Genomic DNA, 16,217 nt, shown 5'->3' on the forward strand with positions numbered 1-16,217 from the left:
GAAAAGAGAAAAACGTTTTATACCAGAAGGAGTTAGCCACGAGAGGCTGATGCGTGGGACCAGGGGTGCTGATTGGGCGGCTGACTAGACTGCAGCTTCTGGGACGTTCTGCACCAGAGAAGGAACTAGCCCGAACCAATGACGAGCGGGCCCCAACTGTCAGCAGGCAAAGATAAACAATGAAACAAAAGGGGTGGCTTTATCTGCCAGAACAGGATTTGACCCTAGATCTCACGGAAGGATTAGCAAGGGGATTACCACTGGGCTACTGTTTGGATCATGATGGGACTGAGACGCGGCGGCTTTTGACCAGACGAGAAGACATGGAGATGCAGTCGCGGACGAGCGGATGCAGCCGGTCTTGGAGAGGAGCCATGACGGAGGTTGAGGACGCAGGGACGACATCGATCGGCGAAGTGCACGCGGACGTCGGCGAGGTGGCCGGATGGCGAGCGGGTGCTGCATGGTTGTGGTGGTGCTTAGGCGGGGCAAGGTACTACGCCGGCGAGGTTTGGCTGGAGCTCGAGGACGTCGTCGAGGATGTTCTTGCGGTTGCCGGTGATGGAGACGTACGCGAAGACGTGCACTGGATATCAAACACGGAATCGATTCGTTGGTTAAAGGGAACACACAGGAACCAAATGGTGTACTGCACCGGTGTTGAGCAAGCACGGAACGAAACACCTGACGCTACCTGCCACGCGACAAAGACGATCGATCGGCGGCGGTCGTGTACGCGCATGGAAGCTCTGGTGGCGAGGTTGCTGCGTGCAGGCGCACACATGGACGGAGATGGAGTTCTTGTCGACGGGGTCGCGGATGTCGGAGACCTTGACGGCGCGCGGCCGCGTGCAGCGACGGAAAACAAACAGCGGAGGCCGGCCGGTGTTCTGGACGACGAGGACGACGAACGTCGGACGATCTTGGAGGCCGATGAAGCGGGCATGGAGGTCGAGAACGTGTGCGTCGGGAGGCTGCCGGAGGCCGCTGCCGGCGACGTCGATCTTGGCAGAGGCGAACGAACTGAGGACGCTCGCGCGTCGGCGACCTTGGCGACGGGAACGGAGGAGAGCGACGCGCTGCTGCCGTCGGGCACGAGCGGCCGAAGATGCAAAACGAGAGAGAATGGCGGCGGTTGGAAGGAAAAAGGGAGGAAGTAGGTGGAGACTAGGGTTGCAGGGTTGGATGCCTGGGAGATTTTAAGGATAGGGGCAGCAGTCTTGGCCGTCCCATCACGGCATGGCTACGTGGCTACAGCCGATGTGCTGCCGTACAGCTGAGGAAGAAAGACACCACAGGGCACATGTGGGCTTGATCGGTGGAGAAGGAAGATGGGCTGAAATGTCTTGAACGGGAGAGAAGGAAAACAGGCCAAAGGCACAACCAAACCATATTGAGGTACGCAGCCCTTTTTGATATTTTCTGGAATTGCCAAATAGCAAGAATTAAAAGGAAGAGAGAAAGAACATGGACAGATCGGGAACCAAAAGATAAAGGAGGGATGTTTTTTTTTATAAAACCATATAAGAGGGAAAATATTAAGATAGGATTTTTTTTATAAAAATAATTTTACTTCGTTGAATAAAACATTGTTGATATGATGCACATGCCATGATGATGCACTAAAACAAAAAGAACAGGCAATTCTAATATGGGGATTTTTCTGGGTCGCTACAATCGACACCACTAACAAGGAACCTCGCCCCGAGGTTCCACGTCAACCTAAGGGGGAGTTGGTTAAACTATCGGGTCTTCATGCACCGTGTAGATTGTCGCGACACCACTAACAAGAGTTCTTGCTCCATGTTATTCGGGTCGACACCACTAACAAGAAGTCATTGTTCTGTCGTTGATGATGAAGTGCTTCCGGTGGAATCTTCAAAGAACGGTCCTATTAGGAAAGGCAAAGATCGTCCAACCCGCGTAGAGACCTATGAATCAGAGAAACAGATAAGAGAGATGACTCAAAACGCGCAAAGATAAGAGGGGAAAGAATAGAGGTAAGGAGAAAAATCAGAGCTAATCAGAACTATCCAACGAATTTTAGAAAATAGTTTGGACTCTCTAAACTCAACGACGGTTGGCAAGGTTATCCTAAAGGCTGGACTAGTGGGGTACCGTCAACCTCGATGCTCCGATACCAACTTGTGACGCCCCAAAACCGGTACCATGAGGATCCCGGCGAATCCGCCGAAATCCGCACGATATCGATTTTAGGAGACGCACCACCAAGCGCCTCGTACACGCCGAAGCATGCACGCGATGCGGGTGGAATCAATCACGAGAGGTAACATTACAACGGGATTACAATAGAGCCCACAAGATACGGATATATTACAACAACGACTCCAAAGAGTCAAGATACAAATAGATACAATACAAAGATCCGAATCATACAGAAGATCAAATACGTCCGAGTATGGACAAGATACAAATTTGGACTAAGAGTCCTGAAGATAACCAGTGGCGTCCATAACCCTGCCTAGGCCAAGCCGGAAGGGTAACCTTGCTAGCGTCGTTCTTCATCGTACCGATCTTCATACCTGCCCGGTTATATCCCGTAGAAGCAGCAATAAGTACGGGTTCGTACTTAACAAGACTTCAAGACGTATAAGCAATCGTCAACCAGTCGTCCTTTGTACTTGAGGCACGCGAGGGACTTAGAGGACGCAAGAGGAACGTCATAGGCAATATGGTGGGGTTAAGCGGCGGCGCGCAAGCACTAAAAATCTATAGAGACACTCTACAATAGTCGTCTAAACAGAGAAGGTGAGAGAGCGCACAGCTAACAGTTCTATACTCTGCAGACATAACACAGCCGATGCGTTCCCCCCTCGCAAGGAAGTACTTACAAAGGCACTCACACGGTTGTCAAGTTTTAACCATTTATTATTGAAGTTGTATTAACTTACTACACAAGTTATTATAATTGAAACAACGAGTGTAAGTTGTCTATGGTCGAGTCATACGACTCCAAGTCGTCCATAACCGCGGACACGGCTTATCGATAAGATTTTACCCTGCAGGGGTGCCCAAATGTGCCCACACGCACGATCAACCCACTTACGACAGGTGGATATAACGACTCGCACTCTCCTTCACCACAACAATGTCCAGGAAGCCACCTAACCAAGTTGAACCCGAATCGAAGTCCGGCCGTATCTCCGAAACGGACCTAGCTATTGCGTGCACGGCTTCCGAGGGTCAAAATACACTCAGGGGCAAATGACCCGCTTCGACGATGCGATAAACGCTCGGGCCGCAAACCTATACGTGCATACCGGAAACAAGGGATACAAGGCTCACTTGGGCTTCCCAAAGTAAATAAGTAACAAGTCGGCATGCACGCAAACAACAAATGGTAAAACATTGCAAACTAGTTGTGGCCACTTGGACAAAGTCGTAGATTCGGCGGTGGTCGAGGGAGACCCGAAACATACCCACGTGTGGTTAGAGCGCTCGGTCTCGGAACGGATAACAAGAACTCGGGGTCCTAGGTTTCATGGAAACACAAGTGAGCCGTCATAAAACGAGCAAGCCGACCCACCGATGGCTCCGCTAACAACTATTAACAAGTAACCATGATACTTTCAACAGATATAACCATAAACCATGTGTCATGATTCCCCAACAGATAACCCGATAAGATAGCATTAACGGTAACGAGATATAAACAACACTAGCATGCACTACGACTCGCAAGGCAGACCCGGAACCAAACAATAGCTGTAGGAGGTGGTGGTGGCAATATGGGCTGCTTGAGGTAACAGGTGGAAGGGACACGTGACAAGAACGCAACTCAAGGATAGCATAAGGGAGAAGGCAAAATAAAATAGGTGAGCGACTTCTGCAGGGGCAGGAGTATAAGGGAAAATGCTTGCCTGTTAAAGCTTGCCGAGGGACATCCGGAGAACTTGGCGTATCTCACCGCACCACTTCGCGATCCTATCCGGGAAGAAGCAAATGCTGGAACAAGCAACGGATGCAAACTTACTACTATGGATAAAGAAGATCCAGCATGATCGAGATGATATGCATGACATGGCAGATATGGTGCAATGCAACTTATCCATATTAATCGGAGGCGAAACCCCGAACACACAAATTAGGTTGGAGTTGCATTTTCTACCGGCAATTTAAGTGTTGATTAGCATGGCAAGACATGGCATGGGTGAGCTACTTCAATATTAAACGGAGCAGGGAAAACCTAGTCGGTGTTCCGAAATACTCCGCATATATGTTAGGTGAACATGCAAAACTATCACGTCTCGATACAATGCTAGATGCAAACAGATGCATGGATGGCATATTCATGTTCCTCATGTTTTTCTGATCAAAATTCATATAAAATACGTTTTATTTCGAGTTATAGTTTGGAAGATATGAATTTAGCAAGAATTACACCATTCCTGCAATTTTCAGAAAAACAGAGAAAAGAGAAAAACGTTTTATACCAGAAGGAGTTAGCCACAGAGGCTGATGCGTGGGACCAGGGGTGCTGATTGGGCGGCTGACTAGACTGCAGCTTCTGGGACGTTCTGCACCAGAGAAGGAACTAGCCCGAACCAATGACGAGCGGGCCCCAACTGTCAGCAGGCAAAGATAAACAATGAAACAAAAGGGGTGGCTTTATCTGCCAGAACAGGATTTGACCCTGGATCTCACGGAAGGATTAGCAAGGGGATTACCACTGGGCTACTGTTTGGATCATGATGGGACTGAGACGCGGCGGCTTTTGACCAGACGAGAAGACATGGAGATGCAGTCGCGGACGAGCGGATGCAGCCGGTCTTGGAGAGGAGCCATGACGGAGGTTGAGGACGCAGGGACGACATCGATCGGCGAAGTGCACGCGGACGTCGGCGAGGTGGCCGGATGGCGAGCGGGTGCTGCATGGTTGTGGTGGTGCTTAGGCGGGGCAAGGTACTACGCCGGCGAGGTTTGGCTGGAGCTCGAGGACGTCGTCGAGGATGTTCTTGCGGTTGCCGGTGATGGAGACGTACGCGAAGACGTGCACTGGATATCAAACACGGAATCGATTCGTTGGTTAAAGGGAACACACAGGAACCAAATGGTGTACTGCACCGGTGTTGAGCAAGCACGGAACGAAACACCTGACGCTACCTGCCACGCGACAAAGACGATCGATCGGCGGCGGTCGTGTACGCGCATGGAAGCTCTGGTGGCGAGGTTGCTGCGTGCAGGCGCACACATGGACGGAGATGGAGTTCTTGTCGACGGGGTCGCGGATGTCGGAGACCTTGACGGCGCGCGGCCGCGTGCAGCGACGGAAAACAAACAGCGGAGGCCGGCCGGTGTTCTGGACGACGAGGACGACGAACGTCGGACGATCTTGGAGGCCGATGAAGCGGGCATGGAGGTCGAGAACGTGTGCGTCGGGAGGCTGCCGGAGGCCGCTGCCGGCGACGTCGATCTTGGCAGAGGCGAACGAACTGAGGACGCTCGCGCGTCGGCGACCTTGGCGACGGGAACGGAGGAGAGCGACGCGCTGCTGCCGTCGGGCACGAGCGGCCGAAGATGCAAAACGAGAGAGAATGGCGGCGGTTGGAAGGAAAAAGGGAGGAAGTAGGTGGAGACTAGGGTTGCAGGGTTGGATGCCTGGGAGATTTTAAGGATAGGGGCAGCAGTCTTGGCCGTCCCATCACGGCATGGCTACGTGGCTACAGCCGATGTGCTGCCGTACAGCTGAGGAAGAAAGACACCACAGGGCACATGTGGGCTTGATCGGTGGAGAAGGAAGATGGGCTGAAATGTCTTGAACGGGAGAGAAGGAAAACAGGCCAAAGGCACAACCAAACCATATTGAGGTACGCAGCCCTTTTTGATATTTTCTGGAATTGCCAAATAGCAAGAATTAAAAGGAAGAGAGAAAGAACATGGACAGATCGGGAACCAAAAGATAAAGGAGGGATGTTTTTTTTTTATAAAACCATATAAGAGGGAAAATATTAAGATAGGATTTTTTTTATAAAAATAATTTTACTTCGTTGAATAAAACATTGTTGATATGATGCACATGCCATGATGATGCACTAAAACAAAAAGAACAGGCAATTCTAATATGGGGATTTTTCTGGGTCGCTACAAGATCCCTCACGGATACACGTGCACACACGTGCCAGACTGCAGTAACTGGGCACTCACGAACCAGACTGCAACATCAGAGACTTCTGGAACAGCAGGAGGAACTTTGGGAACAGATCTTGAGAAGCAGACGTGGCTAGCTAAGTATGCCACTCCGATAAACCTCCAGAGCCCAACTCCTGCAGTTGGCTCGGAGCTTGAGAAGCAAGCGTGGGCGGCTAAGTATGTCACTCCGGCGAATCTTCGGAGTTCGACTCCTACGACCAGGCCTTCGCGGATCGGATCGAGTACAATCTTGAGAGACCGGTTCGGCATGGTGCCGAAAAGGAGGGCAATCGGCTATTCCAAGCCGTACCCCAACGAGTACGAGTTGATCCCGCTACCACCGAAATATCGGCTCCCTGAATTCTCCAAGTTTAGTGGATCAGATGGTTCCAGCTCAATCGAGCATGAGAGCCGATATTTGGCATAGCTGGGCACGATCTCAGCATCAGATGAGCTGCGTGTGAGGTTCTTCGCACGATCCCTCACGGGATCGGCTTTCGGGTGGTACACATTGCCGCCACCGGACTCAATCCGGACTTGGAAGCGGTTGGAGGAGCAGTTCCACATGCGGTATCACTCGGAGGCTTCCGAGGCTGGCATTGCCGATCTAGCACAAGTACGACGAAGCGCGGAGAAACGAGTGTCGGAATACATCCGGCGCTTCGGGACCGTTAGGAACCGATGCTATTCGGCTCGTGTGACCGAAAAGAAGCGATCGAGTTGGCGGTGGTGGGTCTCGCATCACTGATCAAGGATGTGGCCTCCCAAGCAGACTACCCTTCACTGGCGCACATGGTGCATAAGCTGTCATTATATGAACAGCGCCACCCAGAGGTATACCAGGATAAATTCAAGCATGCGGTGGTCCTGGTTGAGGCAAATGAAGATGAAGGCTCTGCGGGAGATCAAGAGGTAGCTGTGGCTGAATGGACTCGGGGGGCAAGCCCCGTGTCCTGCAAGTGGGTTAAGCCACAAGGTCCTCCAAGAGGGTTTGACTTCGACGTGACCAAGGCTGAACAGATTTTCGACCTCTTACTTAAGGAGAAGCAGCTAAAGGTACCCGAAGGCCACAAAATCCTCACGGCGCAGGAGCTGAACGGAAAGTGATGACCCACAAGTATAGGGGGTGTATCGTAGTATCTTCGATAAGTAAGAATGTCGATCCCAACGAGGAGCAGAAGGTGTTGACAGGCAGTTTTGATGAAGGATTCACTGTAAATGCTCACAAACAAGTATTCGGGGGATTTTGATGTAACGGATGAATAAAGTACAAGTAAGTAAAATGCGAGAGAAATAATTGCAGCGAGTGGCCCAATCCTTTTTAGCACAAAGGACAAGCCGGTTTGTTTACTTATAATGACCAAACGTTCTCGAGGACACACGGGATTTTAGTCTAGTGCTTTCGCTACATACAGTTGATTGATCTTCATTGTTTTGATAAGTGTTGTGTGGGTGAACCTATGCTAATGTACCGCCCTTCCTAGGACTAATACATACTTGTGATTATACCCCTTGCAAGCATCCGCAACTACAAGAAAGTAATTAAGATAAATCTAACCACGACCTTAAACTGCGAGATCCTGCGATCCCTCCTGCATCGATATACCAATGGGGGTTTAGGTTTCGTCACTCCGGCAACCCCGCAATTGGCAAACGAGTACAAGATGCATTCCCCTAGGCCCATAAATGGTGAAGTGTCGTGTAGTCGACGTTCACACGACACCACTAGAAGAATAACACCACAACTTAAATATCATAACATTGAATATTACTCAACCATAGTTCACTACTAACAATTAGACTTCACCCTTGTCCTCAAGAACTAAACGAACTACTCACGAGACATCATATGGAACATGATCAGAGGTGATATGATGATGAATAACAATCTGAACATAGACCTTGGTTCAATGGTTTCACTCAATAGCATCAACAACAAGTAGAAATCGAGTATCGGGAGAGTTTCCCCTATCAAACAATCAAGATCAAACCCAAATTGCTACAGCGGCGACGATGTCCAGCGGTGGAGATGGCGGTGATGATGGTGGAGATGATGATGATGATGGTGATGGAGATGATGTCCAGCTCGATGGCGGTGACGATGGCGTCGATTTCCCCCTCCGGGAGGGAATTTCCCGGCGGATTCCCGCCCGCCGGAGAGCTCTTTTCTCTCCGGTGTTCTCCGCCCCGCGAGGCGGCTGTAACCCTTCGTGAGGATTCCTCTCGTGGCTTAGGTCTTCGGGACGAAGGGTTTCGCGAAGAAATGGAGGCGAAAGAGGCCGAGGGGCCCCACACCACATGGTGGCGCGGCCGGAGCCATGGGCCGCGCCACCCTATGGTGTGGGCCCACCCTGGGTCCAGCGGCTCCCCCTTCGGCTTCCTCCGTCATCCGGAAAAATAGGACTTTCTCGTAAAAATTCCTTCCACGAGTTGATCTTCCGAAATATCGCATCCCGACGGTGCTTTTTCCAGCAGAATCCGGCTCCGGTGCTCAATCTCCAAATAATCATGAAACATGCAAAATAGATGAAATAACATAAGTATTGTGTCCCAATATGAAATATATCAATGAATAACAGACAAATTATGATATAAAATAGTGATGCAAATTGGACGTATCAACTCCCCCAAGCTTAGACTTCGCTTGTCCCCAAGCGAAACCGAACTCGTAAACGAGTCCACATGTTTATGGAGTGAAGAGTCGATAAATAAAATACGGACAAGAAGCATCATATTCATTCACACAAGACATTATAGTAAACAATTTCCTCATACAACTCAATCTTGAAACAAGTATAAGGTAATCACAAATAAAGGTGCATAAGAAATCATAATTGGTGATGGCAAACTTTGTTCTTGGTCAAAGAACATTTAATAGATTATATTCATCTATTGAGCAGCGCTCTCATATTAAAGCTTATGGTAAACTTGCATACTCAATCATATTAATCATTGATGACTTTCAAAGCTATATTCATTCAGGTAAAACTTGTACTAAACAAGAAAGAGTAAAAACATGATGAAGCAAATCACAATATAATAGTTTAATCACAACAACTCAAATGCTTGCTTGAGATGGAGGGAAATAGGTTTACTGACTCAACATAAAGTAAAAGACAGGCCCTTCGCAGAGGAAGCGAGGGATTAAATCATGTGCTAGAGCTTTTTCGGTTTTGAAATCATATAAAGAGAATAAAAGTAAAGTTTTGAGAGGTGTTTGTTGTTGTCAACGACTGGTAGCGGGTACTCTAACCCCCTTGCCAAACAGACCTCCAAAGAGCGGCTCCCATGAAGGACGTTATCTCTACCAGCAAGGTAGATCATCCCTCTTCTCTTTTGTTTACACATGTGTTTTAGTTTATTTAAGGATGACACTCCCCCCAACCTTTGCTTACACAAGCCATGGCTAACCGAATCCTCGGGTGCCTTCCAACAATCTCATACCATGGAGGAGTGTCTATTGCAAAATTAAGTTGCTTACTGATGAATCAGGGCAAAACATGTGAAGAGAATTATTAATGAAAGTTAATTAATTGGGACTGGGAACCCCGTTGCCAGCTCTTATTACAAAATTATAGGATAAGTGGATGAAGCCACTAGTCCTTTAGTGGAGGCTGCCTAACAAGACTGAAAGATAAAACACCACATACTTCCTCATGAGCTATAAAACATTGACACAAATAAAGAGTAATAAGTTTTGAATTGTTTAAAGGTAGCACATGAAGTATTTGCTTGGAATGGCATAAAATACCATGCAGTAGGTAGATATGGTGGACACAAATGGCATAGGTTTGGGTTCAGGTTTGGATGCACGAGAAGTATTCCCTCTCGGTACGGGTCTTTGGCTAGCAAGGTTAATTAGCAAGCATAAGAGTTGAGGGAAACAAACAAATATACATGTGATAGAAACAATCATGCATCTTACTTGTAAGCACAAACAGTTTTAACTTTTAGAATACTAAGCTAAGAGCTGATAAGAAAGATAATAACATCTTCTACATTTGTTTCCTCTATTCTTCTAAAACTCAAAGTGTTGTTGCTATTGACCATTGCTAAGTTTGCCAAAACCAAATAGATTAACTCAATGCTCCCAAAGTGGTACCAATACTAAAATCAAGATAAATCATATAGTAGAAATTGTAAACTAAAATAAGCTGTGCAATATGTAAATGATAAGACTTCTCATTAATATTCCATAACGATAACTCACACCAAGGGATACATAGACAAACTAAAGGAGAGATACTTCCACACTGCAACCCATCTCATACGATAACTTCCCTACTCATGATATGACACTACTTGATAGTAAAAAGTAAAAGGTAGTGATAATGTGATACCGTGGCACTCCCCCAAGCTTGGAACAAACCAAGGGGATGCCAATACCGATGATGGATTACTCCTTTGGTGATGGTGGTGATGAATTCCCGTCTTCAGACTTCCAAGATAGAGGCTCTCCATCAACAAATGACATCTTGGTTTCGGGAATCCTGAAACTAGCGAGCACGGCTTATATGTTTAAACCTGTTTTCATACTCACGGTTCGATTATGAATGTCGTAGAGTTGAGCTTGGAGTTTGTTGGTGGTGTCGTGAAGTGAGAGGATGTCGCCCCATAGCTTTGCGGTTTCCTTCTCGTGTTCGGCAATGAGTTCGGACACAATCTTGTGAAAGATATCCACTTCACGCTCGGCCATCTTCTTGTAATTGAAGACCTCTTGTTCTAGCTTCTCCATCCTGTCTTCCAAGCTTCCTTCTCCTTTGGGACCACCGAACATCTTTGATCTGCAGTTTTCCCTCGACGAGCATCAACTCCTTTGGGTGCATCCTCAGCTCCTCCATGTACAAGTTGCCAACATCTTTGCAGGAGCTGTCCTTCGGAGTTCCCGATGAAGACATGATGGCTCTAGATCTAAAACAAATCCTGGTAGAAACAACTTGAAACAAAACACGTCGAGAGAACGATATACGGACCTCCAGGGGTCTGGGGGATTTTATAGTAAAAAATTTCAGAACAAACGGAAAGTACCAGATCGAACCAGAGTCGGAAAGAGGCGACGAGGCGGCCAGACCATAGGTCGGCGCGGGCCCAGGTCGGGCCGCGCCGGCCTATGGTGGCACGCCCTCGTGCGTCCTTTCCACTCCGTTTCGAACTCGTAATTTTTCATATTTTCCAAAAACAACAAAAATAATGTTCGGAAAGTAAATCGCGAACTTTTCATTACCGATCATCGTTACCTATTCAAAGTCGAGTTACGGCGGATCTGTCAATTTGTCCCTTGATGAAAGCCTCCGGTGTTTCCACTCGAATAATATCAACATCAACATTATAAGAATCACTTGAGATATAATGCTTGAGTCTTTGTCCATTCACCACTTGCGTAGCATTGCCTTGGAGAGAGCTAATTTTAATTGCTCTTGAACGATACACCTCCTCAACAACATATGGTCCTTCCCATTTCGAGAGTAATTTCCCCGCAAAGAATCTGAGACGAGACCGATACAATAGGACTTTATCCCCAATATTAAACTCTCTTTTGATGATCCTTCTATCATGCCATTTTTTAACTTTTTCTTTAAAGAGTTTAGCATTTTCATAAGCTTCACTTCTCCATTCATCTAGAGAACTTAATTGTAGCAATCTCTTATCACCGGCAAGTTTAGGATCTTTATTTAATTCTCTAACGACTCGATAAGCTTTGTGTTCTAGTTCTAAAGGTAAATGACAAGCTTTTCCGTAAACCATTTTATAAGGTGACATTCCCATGGGGTTTTTATAAGCAGTTCTATAAGCCCATAGTGCGTCTTTCAATTTACTAGCCCAATTCTTTCTAGATTTATTAACGAGATAGATTTAATTTCTCTATTTGATAATTCTACTTGACCACTACTTTGAGGGTGATAAGCGGAAGCAATTCTATGATTAATACCATACCTAGCAAGAGTCTTTCTAAAACCTCCATGAATAAAATGAGAACCTCCATCCGTCATAATATATCTAGGTACTCCAAATCTAGGAAAAATAACATCTAAAAGCATTTTTAAAGAGGTCTCACCATCAGCACTTTCTGTAGGTATGGCTTCCACCCATTTAGTAACATAATCAACAGCAACAAGTATATGAGTGTTACCTTTTGAAGAGGGAAAAGGTCCCATGAAGTCAAATCCCCAACAATCAAACGGTTCAATAACAAGAGTATAATTCATAGGCATTTCATTGCGTCTGGAGATATTACCAACCCTTTGACATTCATCACAAGATAAAATAAACTTCCTTGCATCTTTGAAGAGAGTTGGCCAATAAAAACCTGATTGTAGAACCTTTTGTGCGGTTCTATCTCCGGCGTGATGTCCTCCATAAGAACTGCCATGACATTTACTCAATATCTCTTGTTGTTCATATTCGGGAACACACCTTCGCATAATACCATCCACTCCTTCTTTATATAAGTGTGGGTCATCCCAAAAATAATGCCTCAAGTCATAAAAGAATTTCCTCCTCTCGCTGAGTTGAAAAGGTTGGAGGCAAGTACTTGGAAACAATAAAGTTAGCATAGTCGGCATACCAAGGACTTGTCTCGCGAGCTCACCTTTATTACAGCCAATTGTTCATTTGGAAAACTATCATTAACGAGAACAGGATCATAAGCAATATTTTCCAATCTAGACAAATTATCGACAACGGGATTATCGAGCACCTTTCCTATCTACAATATGTAAATCAAATTCTTGCAAAAGAAGCACCCATCTAATAAGCCTAGGCTTAGCATCTTTCTTTGTCATAAGGTATCTAATTGCAGCATGATCAGTGTGAATTGTAACTTTTGAATCAACAATATAAGATCTAAATTTATCACAAGCAAAGACTACAGCTAACAATTCTTTTTCAGTAGTAGCATAATTTCTTTGAGCAGCATCAAGAGTCTTGCTAGCTGTTATCACCAGAATTTGACCGAGTCAGAGGTGGGCCGCGATCAAGATGGACTTGAAGAATATATATAGAAGAGATATGTGAATCGGCCTTTACATGCAAAGTTTGGGCTAGTTGGCCCGTGTATCTGTAACATATTAGGGTACGTGCCAGTTAATTAGAGTTTTACCCGTGCACGGTTAGGTGCACGTCTAAATTAGAAAGTCCCTTGGACTATAAATATGTATCTAGGGTTTATGGAATAAACAACAACCAACGTTCAACACAAACAAATCTCGGCGCATCGCCAACTCCTTCGTCTCGAGGGTTTCTCCGGTAAGCACCATGCTTGCCTAGATCGCATCTTGCGATCTAGGCGGCACAAGCTTGCCCACGTTGTTCATGCGTTGCTCGTCGTCGAAGCCTTTTTGATGGCGAGCAACGTAGTTATCTTAGATGTGTTAGGGTTAGCATTGTTCTTCGAATTACATGCTTTCGTTATGCAACCCTTGCGCATCTAGCCGCCCTTACACCTATCTTTGGTGTAGGGGCGGCATCCCGCTTGATCATAGTTTAGTAGATCCGATCCGTTACGGTTGCTCCTTGTTCATCAAGGATTAGTTTAACATCCGCAATAGTTAGGCCTTACAAAGGGTTGGAGGATCCAGCGGCGTGTAGGGTGGCGTTTGCTAGCCCTAGAAAGGATGTTCCGGGATCAACCTCGTGTTGGTTTTAGGCCCCTGTCTAGGATCGAAGCTTACGGTCACCGTGCGCGAGCGCGAGGCCCAATCGTGAGTAGGATGATCCGATTATGCGGTGAAAACCCTAAATCGTTGTAGATCTAATCAGCTTTATCTTGATCAAGCAGGACCACCATATATTCGGACACCTCGTTCGAATCATGGGTGGATCGGCTCTTTGAGCCGATTCACGGGATAACCTCGAGAGCCGATCGAGGCTCGTATTTAATGTTTACGTGTATGCCATGCAGGAAACTAAGCGAGGCATCATCCACACCTTCCCGACCGGGTATAGGTCGGGTGGCACGCCCTTGCGATTGCATCGGACGTGCGACCAGGAGGCTTTGCGGGCCGTCGCTCTGAGGGACTGGGGCCAGCCGCAGCCCTAGTTGTTCCCGGCTCTACTGTGTTGCCCGTCTCTGCCCGCCAGGGGGTTTCTGACGTCAACACTAGCATAATGAATAACATTTAATTTTTTATCTACTCGCTGTCCAATAACAGCGCCTACAGCAAAATCACTAGCATCACACATAATTTCAAAAGGTAAGTTCCAATCAGGAGGTTCAACTATAGGAGCAGTTGTTAAGGCTTTCTTTAGAGTTTCAACAGCTTCCTTACAGTCATCATCAAAAACAAAAGGTACATCTTTTTGAAGAAGATTAGTAAGAGGCTTTGAAATCTTGGAGAAATCTTTAATAAATCTCCTATAAAACCCAGCATGTCCAAGAACACTACGAATACCTTTAACATCCCTTGGATAGGGCATCTTCTCAATAGCTTCAACTTTAGCTCTATCAACTTCAATACCTCTCTCGGAAATTTTATGTCCCAATACAATTCCCTCATTAACCATAAAGTGGCATTTCTCCCAATTAAGAACAAGGTTAGTTTCTTCACATCTCTCGCAAAACTTTATCAAGGTTTCGCAAGCAACTATCAAAAGAATTCCCGTAGACGGAAAAATCATCCATGAATACTTCCACAATACTCTCACAAAAACCATGAAAGATAGCAGACATGCATCTTTGAAAAGTAGCGAGGAGCATTACATAAACCAAAAGGCATACGCCTATAAGCATAAGTTCCATAGGGACAAGTAAAAGTGGTTTTCTCTTGATCTTTAGCTTTAACGACAATTTGTGAAAACCCAGAATAACCATCAAGAAAGAAAAAATGAGTATTTTTAGATAACCTTTCTAGCATTTGATCAATAAATGGTAAAGGGTAATGATCTTTCTTAGTAACTTTATTAACTTTTCGAAAATCAATGCACATTCTATAACCTACAACTACTCTCTGAGGTATAAGCTCATCATTATCATTAGGCACAACAGTTATTCCTCCTTTCTTAGGAACACAATGCACAGGACTAACCCATCTACTATCAGCAATAGGATATATAATACCAGCTTCAAGAAGTCGTAATACCTCATTTCTTACCACATCCTTCATCTTGGGAATTAGACGACGCCTGAGGTTCAACAACGGGCTTTGCATCATCTTCCATATTAATGGCGTGTTGGCAAATAGAGGGAGAAATCCCCTTCAAGTCATCAAGAGTATAGCCAATAGCACCTCGGTGTTTCTTCAATATTTGCAATAATCTTTCTTCTTCAAACTACGTAAGCTTAGAACTAATAATAACAGGATATATTTTCTTATCATCAATATGAGCATATTTAAGATTATCGAGGCAAAGGCTTTAAATCAAAAACAGGATCTTCCTTTGGTGGCGGTGTTGTACCCAAGTCTTCCACCGGTAAATCATGCTTGAGAATAGGTTGGCGAAGAAAAATCTCCTCAAGCTCATCTCTTTCTTTCCTAAAAACTTCACTCTCGCTATCCTCCAAATGTTGCTTGCAAAGGATTGTTAGGAACAAGAACAATAGATGCACACTTGCTCCATTTTAAAATCATTACTAGGCAAATCAGCTTTATAAGGAGTTTTAGTAAATTTAGAGAAGTTAAACTCATAGGATTCGCCGACAAATTTAGTCAAAATTTTCTCTTTCTTGCAATCTATAATAGCTCCACAAGTATTTAGAAAAGGTCTACCAAAAATGATAGGACAATAATCACTAGCGACGAGAACCAAGTACCAAAAAGTCGACGAGGATATTTAATCTTACCACATAGAACTTCCACATCTCGAACAATACCAATTGGTGAAATAGTTTCTCTATTAGCCAGCTGAATAATCACATCAATATCTTCAAGTTCACAAGAATCAATTTCGTGCATAATCTCCGTGTAAAGCTCATAAGGTATAGCACTAACACTTGCACCAATATCACATAAACCATAATAGCAATGATCACCAATTTTAACGAGATAGCATAGGAACACTAGCTTGTTTGGGTTTATTAGGATGTGAAACAATATTAGAAGCATCTTCACGAGAAAATAATATGACCATCC

This window comes from Lolium rigidum, chromosome 5 (assembly GCF_022539505.1).
Source record: "Lolium rigidum isolate FL_2022 chromosome 5, APGP_CSIRO_Lrig_0.1, whole genome shotgun sequence".
NCBI classification, from domain to species: Eukaryota; Viridiplantae; Streptophyta; class Magnoliopsida; order Poales; family Poaceae; genus Lolium; species Lolium rigidum.